General features: G+C 38.9%; 2 long non-coding RNA genes across 2 annotated transcripts; one reads left to right on the top strand and one right to left on the bottom strand.

Annotated features, from left to right (window-relative positions):
- The first annotated feature begins 5663 nt into the window (after positions 1 to 5663).
- On the top strand, positions 5664 to 7180 carry LOC141369019 (uncharacterized). Its single transcript, XR_012372501.1, has 3 exons — positions 5664 to 6812; positions 6916 to 6969; positions 7067 to 7180. It is a non-coding gene; the product is annotated as an uncharacterized lncRNA (long non-coding RNA).
- A 3340-nt stretch (positions 7181 to 10520) lies between these two features.
- LOC129447424 (uncharacterized) lies at positions 10521 to 13949 on the bottom strand. Its single transcript, XR_012372502.1, has 2 exons — positions 13809 to 13949; positions 10521 to 13456 (listed from the first exon to the last, which is right to left on the bottom strand). It is a non-coding gene; the product is annotated as an uncharacterized lncRNA (long non-coding RNA).
- Positions 13950 to 17768: the final 3819 nt, after the last annotated feature.

The following is a 17768-nucleotide window of genomic DNA, read 5'->3' as shown; positions in this document are numbered from 1 at the left end:
TGGCCTTGTAAACATGGGCTTTCCGAAGCTCAGGGTCAGTCATTTCAATTTCTCTCACTGTTTTCTCCTGGTGTGGAAGATTCCTCTGCCAGAGAAAGTCAGGTCCCTTTAACCAGTCAGACTCCTTCAGCTGAACTGCAATAAGTCCTTTAGAGGCTTGATCAGTCGGGTTGCTTGTGAAACTGACATGCCGCCATTGTTCAGGGTATGTACTGCATCTTATGCGCTGGATTCGGTTGGCTACGGACGCTTAAAATCTTTTGGTATCGTTGTTCACAAAGCAGAGGACCACCTTTGAATCAGTCCAGCAGGATGTGAGGTCATGGTACACTCACAGTGTGCTCATACTATGGTCACCATGTGAGGTCATGGCACACTCATTGTTCGCTCATCATGGTCACAATGGCCCTAGTTAATCAAATGTGCGTACACCAAATATCCAGCATACACCTGGCGTACACCCAAAACCACGTTGACTTTGAGATTTATCAATATAGACGTTGGCGTACGGCACACTCAAAATCCTACACCAAATCAGGATGTGGTGTACGCACGTTTTGAGTTAGTGTGGAAATGCGCAGAAAAAAACATCCTAACACAACAAAACGCACTGACAAACTAAAGTATATGATATATTATGATCCACTGTAAAAAAACAACAACATAGTAATTATAAACTTCAGTGTTCATTTTTGTGCAACATGGACTAGAATGTTTAATTTGTGTGACTTTACCAAAGCATTTGATTTGTAGGCATATGTATTCCTTCAGTTGAGAGCCTGTGCACTTTACCTGACGTTTCAGGCCAGAGCATGTGAGTGGAGCGTTGAGCGGTGCGGTAATATTACCATCAGAGCGCCTTTTCGAAAATTTTGCTCCCCTCGCTCAACCCAGAATGCACTTTGATAATTTGTTAGTTCGAGAATCTGTGAAAACGCTTAGCAATAAGTTATGGAATTCAAGCCTATACATAAATGTAAAGTAAAATCAAAGTTAAGATGAAGCAGGGAGAAGAAATTGAAAGGGAGTGCGGAGAGACTGTAAAAGTTAGCAAATATTCGATGATAAATAAAGACATGAATAGGTAAAGTAAGATGCTTGTGTTGAATGGAGCTGTGAATCCGATCATGATGACATGCGGACAAAATCATGGCCACAAATAATCTTTTATGCTACATTATGGAAACAAATTAACAATTAAAAATAACAATAGGACACCAAGGCACTCTTCTTAATAATAAAACCGCTTTAATAAAAGTGCTAGTTCATAATGGAACTTAAAAATACCACCAACATGTTTCGGTCTCAGAGCAATCAAGAAACAGACAACCACAAAAACAAAACACAAAAAAAGAAGAAGGAAACTTAAAGAAAAGTTAACATATCAATACTATCATTAAGACCCGGAAAAGTCATTGCATTAAGTCTGTGAATCCAGTGACTCTCTTTCTGATTAAGAATCCTTTGCCTATCACCTTTTCTAGAAGATAAAGGGACATGATCAATCCCCAAGGCAAAGAAAAAAGCCTGGTTACCATCATGTACCTCATTAAAATGTTTTACCATGGCATAATCACAATTCCCTACTCTGGCTGCATATCTATGCTCCGCGAGTCGGTCCTGAAGGCAACGTTTCGTCCCCCCTACATAAAAAGCATAACAAATAGCACACTTCAAAATATAAATAACAAACAGTGTCTTTCAATGTATGAAATGTTTTGTGATGTATGTTCGTTGTGTACCTGGGTGAGTGAACCCTTTTACCTTGGTGACTATATCACATTGTTTACAATGGCCACATTTAAAAGTGCAATTCGGAACTTTAGTTAACCAGGTGGTCTGTTCTCTTGGTGGGAGGTGGTTATGTACCAACCTATCACTTAATGTTGGTGCTCTTCTAAATGAAAAGACTGGGGGTTCCACAAAGATATCCCTCAAAATGTCATCACATAGAAAAAGATCCCAGTTCTGTCTAATTACCTGCTGTATGCTCATAGCCTCTGTCCTATAACGTGTAGAGGAGTATACACTGCATGAAAAGTGGAATTTTCGTCAGAATGTGGCACTGTAGATTGCTGTGAAACTCCAAGTTTACGACTGCGCACGACAATTTGCATCCAACACCGAAAACTGCCGTAAGTTGTCAGAAGTTGACGTGGGTCTTGCTTGGAAGTTGTCCCCCCTTCCCCTAATTCTAGGGGAGGCTTTAACATGTAAATGAACATGCTGTGAGCTATACAAATGCAAATCAGGGTAGCAGCTGGGGGAGTTTTACTCAGGTAACATTCTGAGAGGTTTTAATCTTTGATTTTAAGAAAATCTTTGGTATCAGTAAAGCCAAATTACAGACTCTTAAATTTTAGTTTGAATTTATTTATTTATAAAGTATGCTACACTGTTAAGACATTGTCTTCATGATGTAAACATCACTTAATATTGTGAGTTATGGACATTTACTTAAAAAAATCTTAATTCATTTAACTTTTAAGTGTATAAAATTAATTAAACTAAAACATTCAAGTGAATGAACTTTAGCAGTACATGTTGTAAGGAACACCCATAATCCTTTGTCTCAGAATATTACGATTATTTAAGCTTTTTTACAGAATTAAGAACTAATAAGAACTTTAATTACTTAAATATTTGTTAAAATGTCATAGAGGTTTATGCTCTAATATTTTTCATGTTGTTTAGTTTAAAATGATAAATTACCATTTTTGTAAATGAAAGTCCCCGTTCAGGTGATCAGTGTTTATTGACATAAACAACACATTGTATTGTATTGTGTTTCAGTGGAGAATCAAGTTTATTTAATGACTGACTAAGTCATGAGTTTTGTGTTATAATACCATTTATAACACTAAGAGAATTATAATTATACATTAATTAAAAATATAATTTTTTTCAACTCAGTTAACTAAGTGGAGATGTTGGACAGAGTAATTCAAAATCAACTTTAAGTTTAATGACAATCATTTATCAAACTTTTCTTCACCATTTATCACAATACTTTCAAAATATTTTTTCCTTATAATTTTTAAACTATCCCTTTAAGTAGATTCAATTTCTCCAGGCTAACAGTGTACTAACATTAATTACTCTGTATGTAATTAGCAATAACCAATGTTAGGTAAAAAAGATACACCAAACTATTTATTTTAACAATTTTAATTGTTTTAACAGAGTTTTAATCAGGCTCAATTTGTGCATTCTATGCAAACACCATCAAACAACATGTCAAACAACAAAATGTCTGTCCGGATGGGAATGAAGCAAGGTAACTTGTGCAATTACATCACAGCTCAAATAATGTGCATAGTGGCATGACTACAGTTTATTGAATTCACATACTGGTAATCCTGCCATACTTGTCCATCATTTACATCTCCTAACACACCCTTTGGCAGTTCCCGCTTTCGCCTTTCATCTAATTTCTCTTCAAATCCAAGTCTTTTAACAAGTCCTCCCAGAGACTGCACAACACTCTTGTAACAGTAAGAACGTATTGGATGGACATACTCTTCACCGCTCGAATATGTAGCCTATCTTAGCAAGGCAGAGCCATATTTTTTCCTTAATGCAGACCTCTGCTGTGGGTGATTGTAGAACGGGATGTGACAACAAGTCCTGCAAACCTTTGTACCATCCCATCTGCGCTCATAGGTTTCAGTAAGCATGTACACTGTCATACATTTTGGACAAACCACATACTGTAAGAAGTCGTCACGGAGGATACCAGTCAATTTCATCATGGCCAAAAGTTTCATCAACAAGTGTTCTGTTTTTTTCACTTCTGGACTGATCACTTCCATGCTCCTCCCCATCTTGTATGTGAGGATAGGCTTCACTCTGCTCCTCAGCAAGGATTTCCCCCTCTTCATCCACATAGTCATCCTATGGAAATTTAAAGGACATATTTAAAACACATGCAATGCACATACTCAGCACCACCATTAGACCATTAGAGATTGAAAAGTCCATCATGAATATGGCCATTTGAGATTGAAAACCCCATCGTTAATATGGTCATTTGAGATTTAAAAAGAACATAATTAATATGGTCATTTCTCATCAATATGGCCATTTGAGTATGAAAAGATTTGAAAACTGTAGTTGGAAAAGATCATGTGAATCTCAAACAGCTAGCTTTATCTTAGTGCAATGAACCAGTTAAGTACTTTGTGGGAACTTCATCCACTTCAACTTCATTTTAGTTTTTTTTATACTTTATAAAGTGTGTTTATACTTTAGTTGCTTTCATTAGTTAACTAACAGAAATTTGAGAGTGGAAAACAATAATGTGGGTGAAACATGTTAGGTTTTCACATTTTAGCTCTGGATTAGCATGTACTGAACTTTATACTGGTATATCCAAATGTAATTTCATGCTTACCACACAACAGGAGATGTCCAGGAAAAGATGAATACTTTGGTCATCTGCTGTTTCGTCTGAAAAACAACAAACAGAAGATACCGTTATGCATTATAACGCGATATTCCTATTTAATTATAAATTAATTTATACTATTAAAATAACAACAACAGTGATAATCAACCACATTTAACTAGACCAGGGGTCTCCAACCTTTTTGTGAGCAAGGGCTGCCACAATGGATAAAACATGCTGGATGGCTACTTTTTGATATAGCATACTCAAAACGTTTTTGTTTAACTTGTTGATTTTATTTTATTTGACTTGTTGATATGTTTTAGTATTGTTTAAAATGTTAACATACGTAAAGCAAGCCAAGCTTATATAAAAATATGTAATTATGCTCACCGTTGTCTGAACTGCAATTCGCTGGGTGCATTTCTTCAATCACTTTTTTTTCTGGGTCCTCGGATTGCATTTCACTTTCACCAATCTCTCTAACTCCGGTAAAGTTATCCTCTGGGTCTTTACACATGACAGGACATCACTCACAGCGGGTTCATGACTGGATAGCAGCAGGCTCTGTACGTTATCTGACCTGACGTAGTCCTTTTGGATTTTTTCTCCCAAACTCCATTTTTGAAATAGCGCTTTCTGTGAGCAAAATACTGTGTATGACACAGTTCAGTGTTGCAATGTTCACAGAAGCGCCAAGGTCGTTTCTTCAGTCTTGGGACCAGAGGTGGGTAGAGTACCCAAAATCTGTACTCAAGTAAAAGTACAAGTACTTATACAAAAATGTACTCAAGTAAAAGTAAAAGTATCAAATCTAATTATTTACTTGAGTAAGAGTAAAAAAGTATTAGATGAAAAAACTACTCAAGTAGTTAGTTACTCGTTACTTCTGATCGCAAAAGCACTGAATTTCAGACTTCTTGGAGGGTTTTCACAAACCTCTCCTTAAGAGTCTCATTGTTCTGCTTATATACAAGTAAAGCAGCCTATCTCAGTCCTGCAATGGGTACATTAACATCACATAACGTGTCATTTGAGAAAAAATCTCAAACACACACACACAGATTTATTTCATGTTCACAACACAAACTTGTCAGCATCTGCCTTTAAACATGCAAACAGTCAACAAATAAGAACGTGTGTGTCTGTTTGTTATCATCATTTTATATGATATATAGGTTATTTTCATTGCCATTAATGTGCAATTACTGAACATAAACAGGAGCTTAATAAAAATGATCATTTTAGATTTTCATATGGAACTTATCTGTTTTTGCAAATCATCTCTACATTTATTATAATATATAATACATGTTTCTTTCAAATCAATCTTTATTCTTTTATTTTTATTCATTCATTCTTTAGGAAGGATTTAAATAAAATACAATCCCGTTTTTATTTGAATGTATTTTCTACACATTAGTGAGGTGTCCGGATTTGTGTATAAATGCAGTCATTACATTATGCTGTTAAGTTTGTTTAGTTGTGGGGAAATTATATAAATGTGCAGATGTGAACGTGCTGTTTGTATGGTTTAACTTACACTAGGATTTGTAATCGCTTGCACAAGAGTGCATATGGCAAAAAAACTCGGACAGTGTGTGAATGACCATTAATAGTGTTCAAATAGACATACTGTGACACTTACTTCAGGTTGGATCTTGAATTCCTGTACACTGAGATGTCAGCTCGTTCAGTGAACAAAGCATGCATCACATTATGAAACTATTCTTTTTGACCTCTTGGATTGAAAACATAGACCGAACTTAAAGCCACGCATGATCTGCCTCCGATAACTGAACATAAGTTACCGCGCCCTCATCTGCTTCTCCTATCATCTACGCGGCCGCGCGGTCGCGCGCTAAAGGGTGACGCAGCCTGTTTCGCGCAACTTTCGAACACGCCCTATAAACTTTAAAAATATATATATATTCATGAATTATTACCGTTTGACAGTAGCGCAGTAACGCCGCCGAATGTAGCGAAGTAAAAGTACAGTTTTTTCACTAGAAATGTACTTGAGTAAAAGTACCCATCCTTAAATTTACTCTAAAAGTACTAGTTACCCGCAAAATGTACTCAAGTAAATGTAACGAAGTAAATGTAATTCGTTACTACCCACCTCTGCTTGGGACTTCCATCTTTCAACTGACAGCACACTGTGTTGATATCACACAGAGCTCCCGGCACATCGCGTTTGTTGTTTATATCATACACATGCGCGCACGTCTCACAAGATTTTCCTTATATCAATAACCTCGCGTGTGATTGGAGGAGCCCGACAGGCTTCTCGCCTTCGTCCAATCGCGTGCGAGGTCATGGCCACGGCTCACACAGCAGTACAAGAGGAGCATTAAGCGATGTTTGGTTTGGTGTTTGTAACTCTCCCAAGAAGAGAAGACGGGTGCACAATCCCAAGATTGCGGTAAGAATAATTTTATGTAAAAGCATATTTTTAAGTAGCCCAAGCTAAAAGCCCAAGCTGTGTGTTTTATTGCTTAGAGGTGTTTTTGTCTTGTAATTTTTAGGAGGCTGTACGGCGTCTCTGAGGCACACTGCAGGCGCTTTGAACCAGAGCAAAGGTAACGTTACGATTTAAAGAATATGCTTTTATTCTTGTATAAGGAAATAGATACGTTAATAGATCCGAGCTTAAACCCGCACATTTTGTTTTCACAGACTAACGTCGCCTCATAACGAAGCCGTGACCTCCTATTTGGTTGGGGCTATTTTAGCAAGTCCACATTTAACTGCTGAGAATGACGACATTGTTTGTAAGTATAACTTCTAATGTTTTTCCTCATGTCTTGTTTAATTGTACCGTGACTCTGTTTATTAATACCAGTCTCATTTAATTGTTTCTGCCTGTAAGACGTATTATGAGTCGGTTCGCCGGAGCTTCAGATACAAACAACCTGAACTCGCATCGCGGGCGGAAAATGCGAAAAGTTTAGCTCGGAGTCGATCCAGAAGAAAAAGGGTAAGATTTATTATATTAGATCATTTTTTTGTCAATGTGAGTATTTTTCTGGTCACTTATTGTCTTTATTGATTATATTACAGTTGCTGGAAGCGAGACGAAGTGTGCTGGCTGAGGGTGAGATGGACATTTGAAAGTGCGCCACCATAGATCTCATGTCTGATGAAGACGGCATTGTTGACGGGGTGTCTGGATGGATTGTACTGCCACCGCCCTCTCGCAGCCTGGAACTCTCCGAGCTCTGTGCCACGCTGCAATCAGATCAGAGGCGATACCAAAGTACAGGGGAACTCACCATATATGCCTGCAAAGGCGACTTTTTTACAACGGTTTTTGAGGTTTTTTTTTTCTTTTTCTTTTTTCAACACTTGATAACTTTGAAAAAGATTTTTAGGGATCTTTCCCGAATGTCTTGGGCACTTTTTGACGTGTTTGGAGGACAACATAAGAGACATTATGCTGCTTTGTACATAGTTGTGTGTTTCTAATTAAAGCTCTTTCTTTGAATAAACAGCTGTGTGTTTATAAATAAACCTCTTTGTTTTCTCTTATATTTCTTGATGGTGTGAATAATGAAGTACATAGCACAATGACATTATTATATAAAAAATTAATATCACATAAATTATATATTTATTATTATTATTATTATTGGGGTTTACATTTATAATGAGCCAGGGTGCCCAATAACCCCCCTCTTTAGAGTAACAGCCCGACTTGAATTTACTCACTCTGTATTGGCTGAAGCCACTTCTTTTAAACAAGAAAAATCCCTTGTGATTGGTTTGAAGTGATCTGCCAACCATTCACGGGAAATTTTGCTTGTTTAAAGGTGGTGGCTTCGGCCAGTGCTGAGTGAGTACATTCAAGTGGGCAGTTACTCTAGTTTCGCTGCTACTCACATGCTAATTAGACTAGAGACGCTCTACCTGGCCGGCAGAGGTTTCGCTGCTATTCATATGCTAATTAGAGGCATCGTACCCCCGCAGGGCTCTCCACCTGCGTCATGGTTCGTTTACGACAATTTGTGACACAGACGAACGCGACGCTCGCTGCCTGTAAATTGAGGAAAGCTGCCGAAAATTAGGGAGATTTTCGGGAGCCTACAGGCGCTTACGGGGACGAAAATCCCACTTTTCATGCAGTGATACCCTCTCTCTCTTCAAAACAGCAGGCTTTCTTTGTAGTAGAGATCTACGCTCAGGAGAAGTGGCTCTTTCAAGTGCCCTATACAGCGTATTCAATTCAATTCAATTCAATTTTATTTATATAGCGCTTTTCACAAGTGTTAATTGTTGCAAAGCAGCTTTACATGAGAAGATGTAGAGGAGAACACAGAAAATCAATAGATAATATAAGAAGTAGAGATAGCGGTTAAACCGTACAAGCGAGCATATTAATAATGTAACGTATACAGTAAAGTGCTAAGTTAAGCCAAAGTTGGCTGACTCTCCCTGGGATTAAAAACCCTCTAGGAAAAAAAACCCAATGGGAAAAAGTCCTAGAAGGACAAAAACCCTTGGGAGGAATTAATATATATTTATATATATATAAAAACGGTAGGGATAGGAGGCGGGTAAGCGAATTAAACTGGTTTAGCCGGTGGTCGTTGGTCAGGCATCGGCTGGTCATCACGTTGAAGGACAGCCAGTGGATCAGTGATGCAATGATCTTCACAGCAACCGGAACTGGGTCTGTTTGTCTCATGGTCCTCGTGGTTGAGGACGAGACAGGGAGAGAAAAACAGAATTCTATTAGCGTAGGGGCCGTTCGGATGCAATGCAAGTGTCAAACATTATAGTGGTTCAAGTCGGCTCGGTTCCAGACAGGCTAACTATTGCGGCAATAGTATATTACCCATATGAGGTATGTGAGTGCTTTGTTCTAGACAAACTAACTACTGCGGGAAATGTACATTTACTGGACATTTTATGTGAATGCTTTGTTAAAGAAGAATGTCTTAAGTTTAGATTTAAATTGATCGACTGTGTCTGATACTCGAACATTATTTGGTAAATCATTCCAGAGCTTAGGGGCTAAGTAGGAAAAGGATCTACCACCTTTAGACACTTTTGATATTCTAGGGATAATTAAGTGACCAGAATTTTGTGAGCGCAGTTTACGTGATGGATTGTATTCTGATAGTAGTTCTTTAATATACGAAGGCGCTAGGCCATTTAAGGCTTTGTAGGTGATTAGTAATATTTTAAATTGTATACGATATTTAACTGGTAGCCAGTGTAAAGATGCCAGAATTGGACTGATGTGGTCATACTTTTTAGATCGAGTAAGCACTCTTGCGGCGGCGTTTTGAACCAGCTGTAGCTTGTTTACCTGATTTGCATGGCATCCCCCGAGTAACGAGTTACAATAGTCTATTCTAGAGGTCATAAAAGCATGTATAAGCTTTTCTGCGTCTGATGCAGACAGCATATGGCGTATTTTTGAGATATTTCTAAGATGGAAGAATGCTGTGCGGCAGACGTTGGCGATATGACTGTCGAAGGATAAGTTGCTGTCGAACATTACGCCTAAATTCTTAACCGTGGAAGATGGCACCACCGTGCAGCCATCTATGGGCAACTTGTAATCTGACATATTATGTTTGTAGCGATTCGGTTCAATAATAAGTATCTCTGTTTTATTGGAGTTTAGCATAAGAAAGTTTTGTGCCATCCAGTCCCTAATATCACTAATGCAGTCTGTTAGCTTAGAAAACTGGTGGGTTTCGCTAGGATGCGACGAGATGTAAAGCTGGGTATCATCCGCATAGCAGTGAAAACTTATGTTATGTTTCCTGATAATGTCTCCTAGAGGTAACATATATAACGAGAATAGGATAGGGCCTAGAACTGATCCCTGAGGTATGCCGTATTTAACGGGGGAGTGATATGACTCTTCCTCATTTACATAAACAAAGTGATATCGATTGGTTAGATACGATCTGAACCAGGCTAACGCCTGACCACTGATGCCAACATAGTTTTCTAGTCTATTGAGTAAGATTGTGTGATCTATTGTGTCAAAGGCTGCACTAAGGTCTAGTAATATAAGGATTGAGATTTCACCACGATCGGATGTTAATAGGAGGTCATTTGTAACTCTAAGCAGCGCTGTCTCTGTGCTATGGTGGGGCCTGAATCCTGATTGGAACTTTTCATATGTATTATTATTTTCTACGAATGTGCGTAGCTGGCTTGCCACTACTTTTTCTAATATTTTAGAAAGAAAAGGTAGATTTGAGATTGGTCTAAAGTTATTAAGATCTCCCTGGTCAAGGTTTTGCTTTTTAATGAGCGGTCTAATAACTGCTAGTTTGAAAGCTGTTGGAACGTATCCTAATTCTAGAGATGAGTTAAAGATATTAAGTACCGTGTCTGACACAACATGAAATACCTCTTTTAGTAATTTTGTGGGAACGGGGTCTAGTATACAGGATGATGATTTGGATGACGTTACTAGTTTAGAGAGCTCTTCTATTGTAGTAGGATTAAATGACTCAAGATGTTCGTTTGGTAATCTAGTGGAAAATGTACTATTGGGTAGAGTGATGGCTGCTTGCGTAGTTTCTATGTTTTCCCTAATAAACATAATTTTGTTAGTAAAGAAGTTCATGAAGTCATCACTATTGTGTTGGAGTTTACTATTGGTTTCTGTTTGTTCTTTGTTTCTAGTCAGTTTCGCAACTGTGCTAAATAGAAAACGAGGGTTGTTATGATTTTCTTTAATAAGCGTACTGAGATAGGTAGATCTGGCAGTTTTAATAGCCTGTCTGTAGTGTTGAACACTCTCTTTCCATGCTGAACGCCATACCTCTAACTTTGTGCTTCGGTAGTTTCTTTCCATTTTTCTAGCTAATTTTTTAAGGGCTGCAGTATGATGGTCATACCATGGAGCTGGCGGTTTTTCTTTGATTCTCTTTTTTCGAATGGGAGCAACGGCATCCAACGTGCTAGAGCAGACGTTGTTCAGGTTTTCTATTATAACATCTAGATCTTCACGATTATCTGCTACATGTTTCATTTGAGACAGGTCTGGAAGAGTGCTAATAAAGCTATCTTTAGTGGTGGAAATTATTGTTCTGGCTAATCTGTAGCATGTTGTGGACTGAGCGGTCCTATCTAGAAGTATTGTGCATGACACAAGGCAATGGTCTGAAACGGCATCGCTCTGGGGTGATATTTCGATGTCATTAATATTGAGTCCGAGCGACAGAATTAAGTCTAGTGTGTGATTACGAGTATGCGTGGGCCCTGACACGTTTTGTTTAATGCCGAGAGAATTTAGAACATCCATAAACGCACGTCCTAATGCATCATTTGGATTATCCACATGGATATTAAAATCACCAACGATAAGGGCTTTATCTACAGTGACTGTAAGCTCAGATAGGAAGTCTGCTATTTCTTTAAGAAAATCTGTGTGGTGGCCTGGAGGCCTATATATGGTAGCTAAAATGAACGAAAGTCGTTTGTTGTTGCGATCAGTTATTTCCATATTTAACAGTATTATTTCAAACGAATTAAATTTTATGTTGGATTTATGGTTTACTTTGAATATTTTATTGTATATTGTAGCTACACCACCCCCTCTCCCTATTAGACGAGGAACATGTTTATAATAATAGTCTTGTGGGGTGGATTCGTTTAAACTGGTGTAATCGTCTGCTTTAAGCCAGGTTTCTGTTAAACAGAGTGCATCTAAGTTTTGGTCAGTAATTATTTCATTGATAATTGGTTCTTTGTTGGTAAGTGATCTAATGTTAAGAAGGCCGAATTTTAACATTTGAGTTTCATCTGTTAATGTATTATGTTCTAGTTTTATGTTAATAAGATTTGTACGAGACGAGGTAAACGGTGCTCTGTATTTATTTGTTCGAGGAACAGACACAGTCGAGATGTGTTGGTACTCTGTTAAAAAAGGCTCTATGTGCTGGGATATATGTGATCTTGACATGTCAAGGCAGCTAACAGACTGATGGGTAAGCCGATCTGTCTGTTTCCTGACCTGGGCCCTGGATAGTCAGACAATATCAAAAGTAAGACTATTGGTCAGATTTCTAGAGAGTATAGCACTTCCTTCCGGAGATGGATGGAGGCCATCTCTCTTTAGCAGGTCAGGTCTTCCCCGGAAATGCTTCCAATTGTCTATAAACCCTACGTTATGCTGAGGGCACCACTTTGACATCCAGCCATGAAGAGACACTAATCTACTGTAAGTTTCATCCCCCCGGTAGGCGGGGAGGGGACCAGAGCAAATTACATTGTCTGACATTGTTTTTGCAATTTCACACACCTCTTTAATAGTATCTTTGGTGATCTCCGACTGGCGGAGTCTGGTGTCATTCGTGCCGGCGTGAATAACAATCTTAGAAAACTTACGTTTAGCATTAGCCAGCACTTTAAGTTTGGATCTAATGTCAGACGCTCTGGCTCCCGGTATACAATCGACTATGGTGGCTGGTGCCTCAATGCCAACGTTCCTGAGTATAGAATCTCCAATAACCAGGGCACCTTTAACAGATGTCTCAGCCGGTGTATTGCTGAGTGGAGAAAATCTGTTTGATATTAAAACAGGAACGTGATTTGGATGCCGAATGCGACTAGGCCGCCTGACAGTCACCCAGTTAGTCAGCCGCCTTGACTCTGAAGTCGGAACCGAGCCAAGTGTATTACGCTTAACACTAGGCGCACCCGAAACAGTGTTTGTAACATTAACATTAGCGGTCTTACTGTCCTCAACTAGCGTTCGGATGCGCGCTTCTAGTTCTGCAACCTTCTCCGTCAGCCTTATACTTCACTTAGCACATGTAAACCCATCTATGCTGACGGAAGAAGCTAAACTGTACATGTGGCAAGTAGTGCAGGTTACAATGACAAGCGGAGTCTTACCGTTTTCATGCTGGGCGATGGCGTCTCCGTTCGCCAGACCGCGGTCCGTGAAGCTGCATCGAGATGGGTGCTCGCTCGTTGCGTGCCTCGGTCGTCTCCGGGTGCCTGGAGCCAGGGTGATGTGAGGCACGCTGTACCGCCTGGTGCTAATGCCGGGACACAACTCCTCCACAGCTTCCCGCTCTGGTGAGGAAAGGTCTGAAAAACATACATCGGATGAGTCCGCCATTAGATCGAAAAAGAAGGCAGATTTACAGTAAACAGACAGTGAGCAAGTGCTAACTTCAACCGGCACGTTTGTTTATGCTAGTGGGCTATATGCTAGCACTAGGTGTTTACTAGTGATAGATCGTTTTACTTATTAATACTGTTCAAAAATCGTCACGGTAAAGTATTCCTAAGATAAACTAGTACGTTATATTATATAGATAGGAACGAGATAGTAAGAAAATAGGATTTAGATTATGAACTCGACGGAGCTCCAATGCACTGAGCAGCGTTTCCTCGTTTGCTAATGCTACCGGGCTATATGCTAATACTGGGTGTTTACCAGTGATAAATCGTTTCACTTATTGAAACTGTTGAATAATCGTCACGGTAAGGTATTCCTAAGATGAACTAGTAAGTTATATTTATATAGATAGGAACAAGATAGTAAGAAAGTAAGATTTAGATGATGAACTCGGCGGAGCTCCGATAACAGTGTTTCCACTCTCTTGCGTCTCTCCACTCTCTTCTACACCTGATAACCTCTCTCCCTGAAACGACCATACATCTCCTTACTTTTCTTGTTGAATTCTGGATCATCATCACATATTCCCCGTAATCTCTGGATTTGACCAAAAGGAATGTTCTTAATAAGTGTAGATGAGTGAAAGCTTTTAGCATGAACTAAAGTGTTTTTGTGTGACTCTTTCCTAAATACTGTCATATGCAAATAGCCATCTTCATCTTTGTAATTTTCTAAGTCCAGAAAATGGATTTTATGTACATCCTATTCAAGAGATAATCTCACATGGGATTTGCCGCGTTCAAATACTCATGGAAACTCGTAGGTTCTTCCTCCATACCCTTCCACCACAAAATCACATCATCAATGTACCTCGCCCACCAGATGATCTTATCTCTGAACACATTAGTCTCATTAAAAACAAAGTCCTCCTCCCATTTGCCCATAAAGAGACCTGCATAAGATGGGCTAAACCAAGCCCCCATGGCACAACCTTTGACTTGTTTAAAAATCTAGTCTATCTGATAGAAAGACAGAAGAACATTATTATTAAGTGTCCATTCAGTTAGTTTAACAAGAAAATCTGTGGGGGGAAAGGAGTTTGATGGAAGAGGACGTTTGTCCAAAAAATGTCTCAGCGCATCAAGGCCTTGTGTATGTTCAGTATTGGTATAAAAGGCCTCCTCATCCATGGTAACAAGTAAAGATTCTGGTCCAATACATTTGTCAATTTAACACAAGACAATCAATTTTACACAAGACATCAGTGGTGTCATGTATATAAGCCGGTAAAGTTGAAAGTAATGGCTTAATAAAATAGTCCACATATTTAGAGATCGGTTCCATGAGTGTCTCATTGCCCGAAATCACAGGCCGTCCAGGTGGATTAATCATGTCCTTATGCACTTTGGGTAAAAGGTAAAATATCGCCATCCGAGGGTCAGGATTAAATAAAAATCTTGTGTAGAAATCAAATTATCCTCTATGACTTGAAAAAACATTTTGTGAACATCCTGTGTTAATGTTTGTATAGGGTTGCTGGTCAGAGGAATATAAAACGCAGTATCTCCCAGCTGTTTGAAAGCTTCTTGAGTATATTGGTCATAACCCACTTTGTCTGCCTTTTTAATTACAAAGTCCTTGTTATTTGAAAGGTCTTGTAAAATCTTTCTCTCCTCTTTTGTCAAATTCTGATGATGTGTATTCCTCTGTGACAAAATGTTTTCTATTTCATAGTTAACCTTTTTCTCAAAAGTATTAAGTGTAGTGTTTTGTATTATAGGGCAATTCACTCCCCTCCAGAAAACACGCAAACCAAAGTTCTTCGTTTACTGATGGATTTATTTGTTTATTTAATTCATCCTTAATCCACCGTCGAACTATTTAAAAGCAGTAGAAAACATAGTATAAACAAACAACACAATCAAAAAAGCAAATAAAACAAGAAATAAAGCATCACAATACACAAACATACCTCGCTGGCTGCATACCAACTGAGAGGGAAATGAGTCCAAAATGCAACTATAAGTAAGACACGAATTACTTCAGACTCAGCGGTGTACCGGCATGACCGCGAGTCGACATCTTGAGTCTCTCTCTCTCAGGTGCATCATAGGGTACAACAATAAATGTGCGCATGTAACCCTTGACCCGCATGACCTCACTTCCTATTAGACGAATAAATCATCATCTTCATCGTCACCATAATAAATAATAATAATGACAGAAATGGGATGCAATTGGTATGCCAAAAACAAATATATCAAATGAAAAACAAACAAACAACCCAATACATTTAAACAACAGCTAAACTCCCACCAAATCATACACTGATTTCACTCAAAAAATCATGAATAATTCTAACCTTAAAAGTTATGATATGTGCAAAGTACAGCATTATTGAGCCTCAAGCAGCAAAACCATCTTTTGAACAGGCCTATCAAGATACACAGGCTTGGAAGTACGCCTTCCTGAATGGTCCAAAGTTGAATCACTCATCAGTAACTTAACCTTTCGAACCCTTCCATCAGAGCTGGGATAAACTTCAGCCACCTTTGCCAATCTCCAATGATTTCGAGGGGAATCATCTTCTTGGAGGATGACTATGTCATTGACTCTTGTATTCCGCCTATCCCTTTGCCACCTTTGTCTTTGTTGAAGATTAAGAAGGTATTCCCTTTTCCATCTAGACCAAAATTCATTTGCCAAAAACTGTACCTGTCGCCATCTCTTGCGCAGGAACAGATCCTGACTCACAAACTGGCCAGGGGGAGGCAACACAATGCTAGATTTCATCATTAAGATGTGATTTGGCGTAAGTGGTTCAAAACTTGTTGGATCATTTAAGTGCTCAGTTGTCAACGGCCTGCTATTTATAATAGCCATCACTTCATACAGGAAAGTTCTCAACGAAGCACTATCAAGTCTCTTACCAGATTGATCAAGGATTACAGTTAAAACACTCCGAATTGTCCTTATTTGTCTCTCCCATACACCTCCCATATGGCTAGATGATGGAATATTCATGATGAATTCGCATCCAAAGTCCTTCAACTGCTCATGATTTTGAAGCTTCTTCAATTCACTGGTGAGTTCATTTCTGGCCCCCACAAAATTGGTCCCCTGATCGCATCTCAGTTGTCGTACGTTCCCACGTATTGCAATAAATGTACGGAGAGCATTGATAAAGGCATCTGAAGTAAGGTCATCCAGCATTTCGATATGTACAGCCCTGGAACACATACATGTAAAAAGAAGGCCATACTTCTTCAACTCCTTTCTTGCATCTTCACATAAAAGGGACCAAAACAATCTAAGCCAGAATAAGTAAATGGTGCTGTTGTTTCCATTCTTTCAATTGGCAGATCTGCCATTTTTGGGTCCTGCGTGCATCTTCTATACTTTCTACAGGTTGTACACTTGAAAATGTGTGATGCAACGGCACTGCTACATCCTATGACCCAAATTCCATTGGCACGCAATTCATTAACAGTTATTCCTCTGCCTTGATGATGTATCCTTTCATGGTAATGCTTAATGAGCAGAGAGGACACATGACTACCCTTTGGGATGATGACAGGGTGCTTAATATAAGGATGGAGAGTAGATCTTGCCAACCGTCCCCCAACTCTAAGGACACCGTGTTCATCTATAAATGCACTTAATTGGCGCAACTTGTTGGCTTTGTCTTTAGTTTTAACTTCACAATTCCTTTTGATACTTTCCATTTCAGTACTGAATGCTTCCATTTGAACCATTTTGATGATAAATATCTCTGCTTCTTGTCTTTCTTTAATGCTTGTGGCACAACTCAAGTCTGACTTACAGCCACTAAAATGTTTAACGTAGCGCTTGAGACATGCAACAGCTTTGACAACTCTTTTCCAATCAGAGAACTTCGCCAGACGATTTAACAATGTCCTTTCTTCTGTTGCCTTAGTGCTTAACACCTGGACAGCTTTACGTTCTGGATCATCATCAGTGACTTCTCCCACCTTGTCATCTCTTACAGGTAGCTGGCTCTTCCATAAGAAGTCTGGACCGGTGAACCAATTTGAGGAAATCAGTTGATCTGCCATTAGGCCTCTTGACGCATGATCTGCAGGATTATCCTCGGAACGTACAAAGCGCCATTGCTCTGGATCAGTAAGGGACTTTATTCTTTGAATTCGGTTTGCCACAAACACATGAAAACGTCTAGCATCATTATTTATATATCCAAGGACTACTCTTGAGTCTGTCCAGAAATATTCTTGCAGCCCATCTAGTTCAAGTTCATTC

This window comes from Misgurnus anguillicaudatus, chromosome 12 (assembly GCF_027580225.2).
Source record: "Misgurnus anguillicaudatus chromosome 12, ASM2758022v2, whole genome shotgun sequence".
In the NCBI taxonomy this organism is placed as follows: Eukaryota; Metazoa; Chordata; class Actinopteri; order Cypriniformes; family Cobitidae; genus Misgurnus; species Misgurnus anguillicaudatus.
Note: the sequence above shows the minus strand (reverse complement) of the source record. Positions and strands in the feature narration are given on the sequence as shown.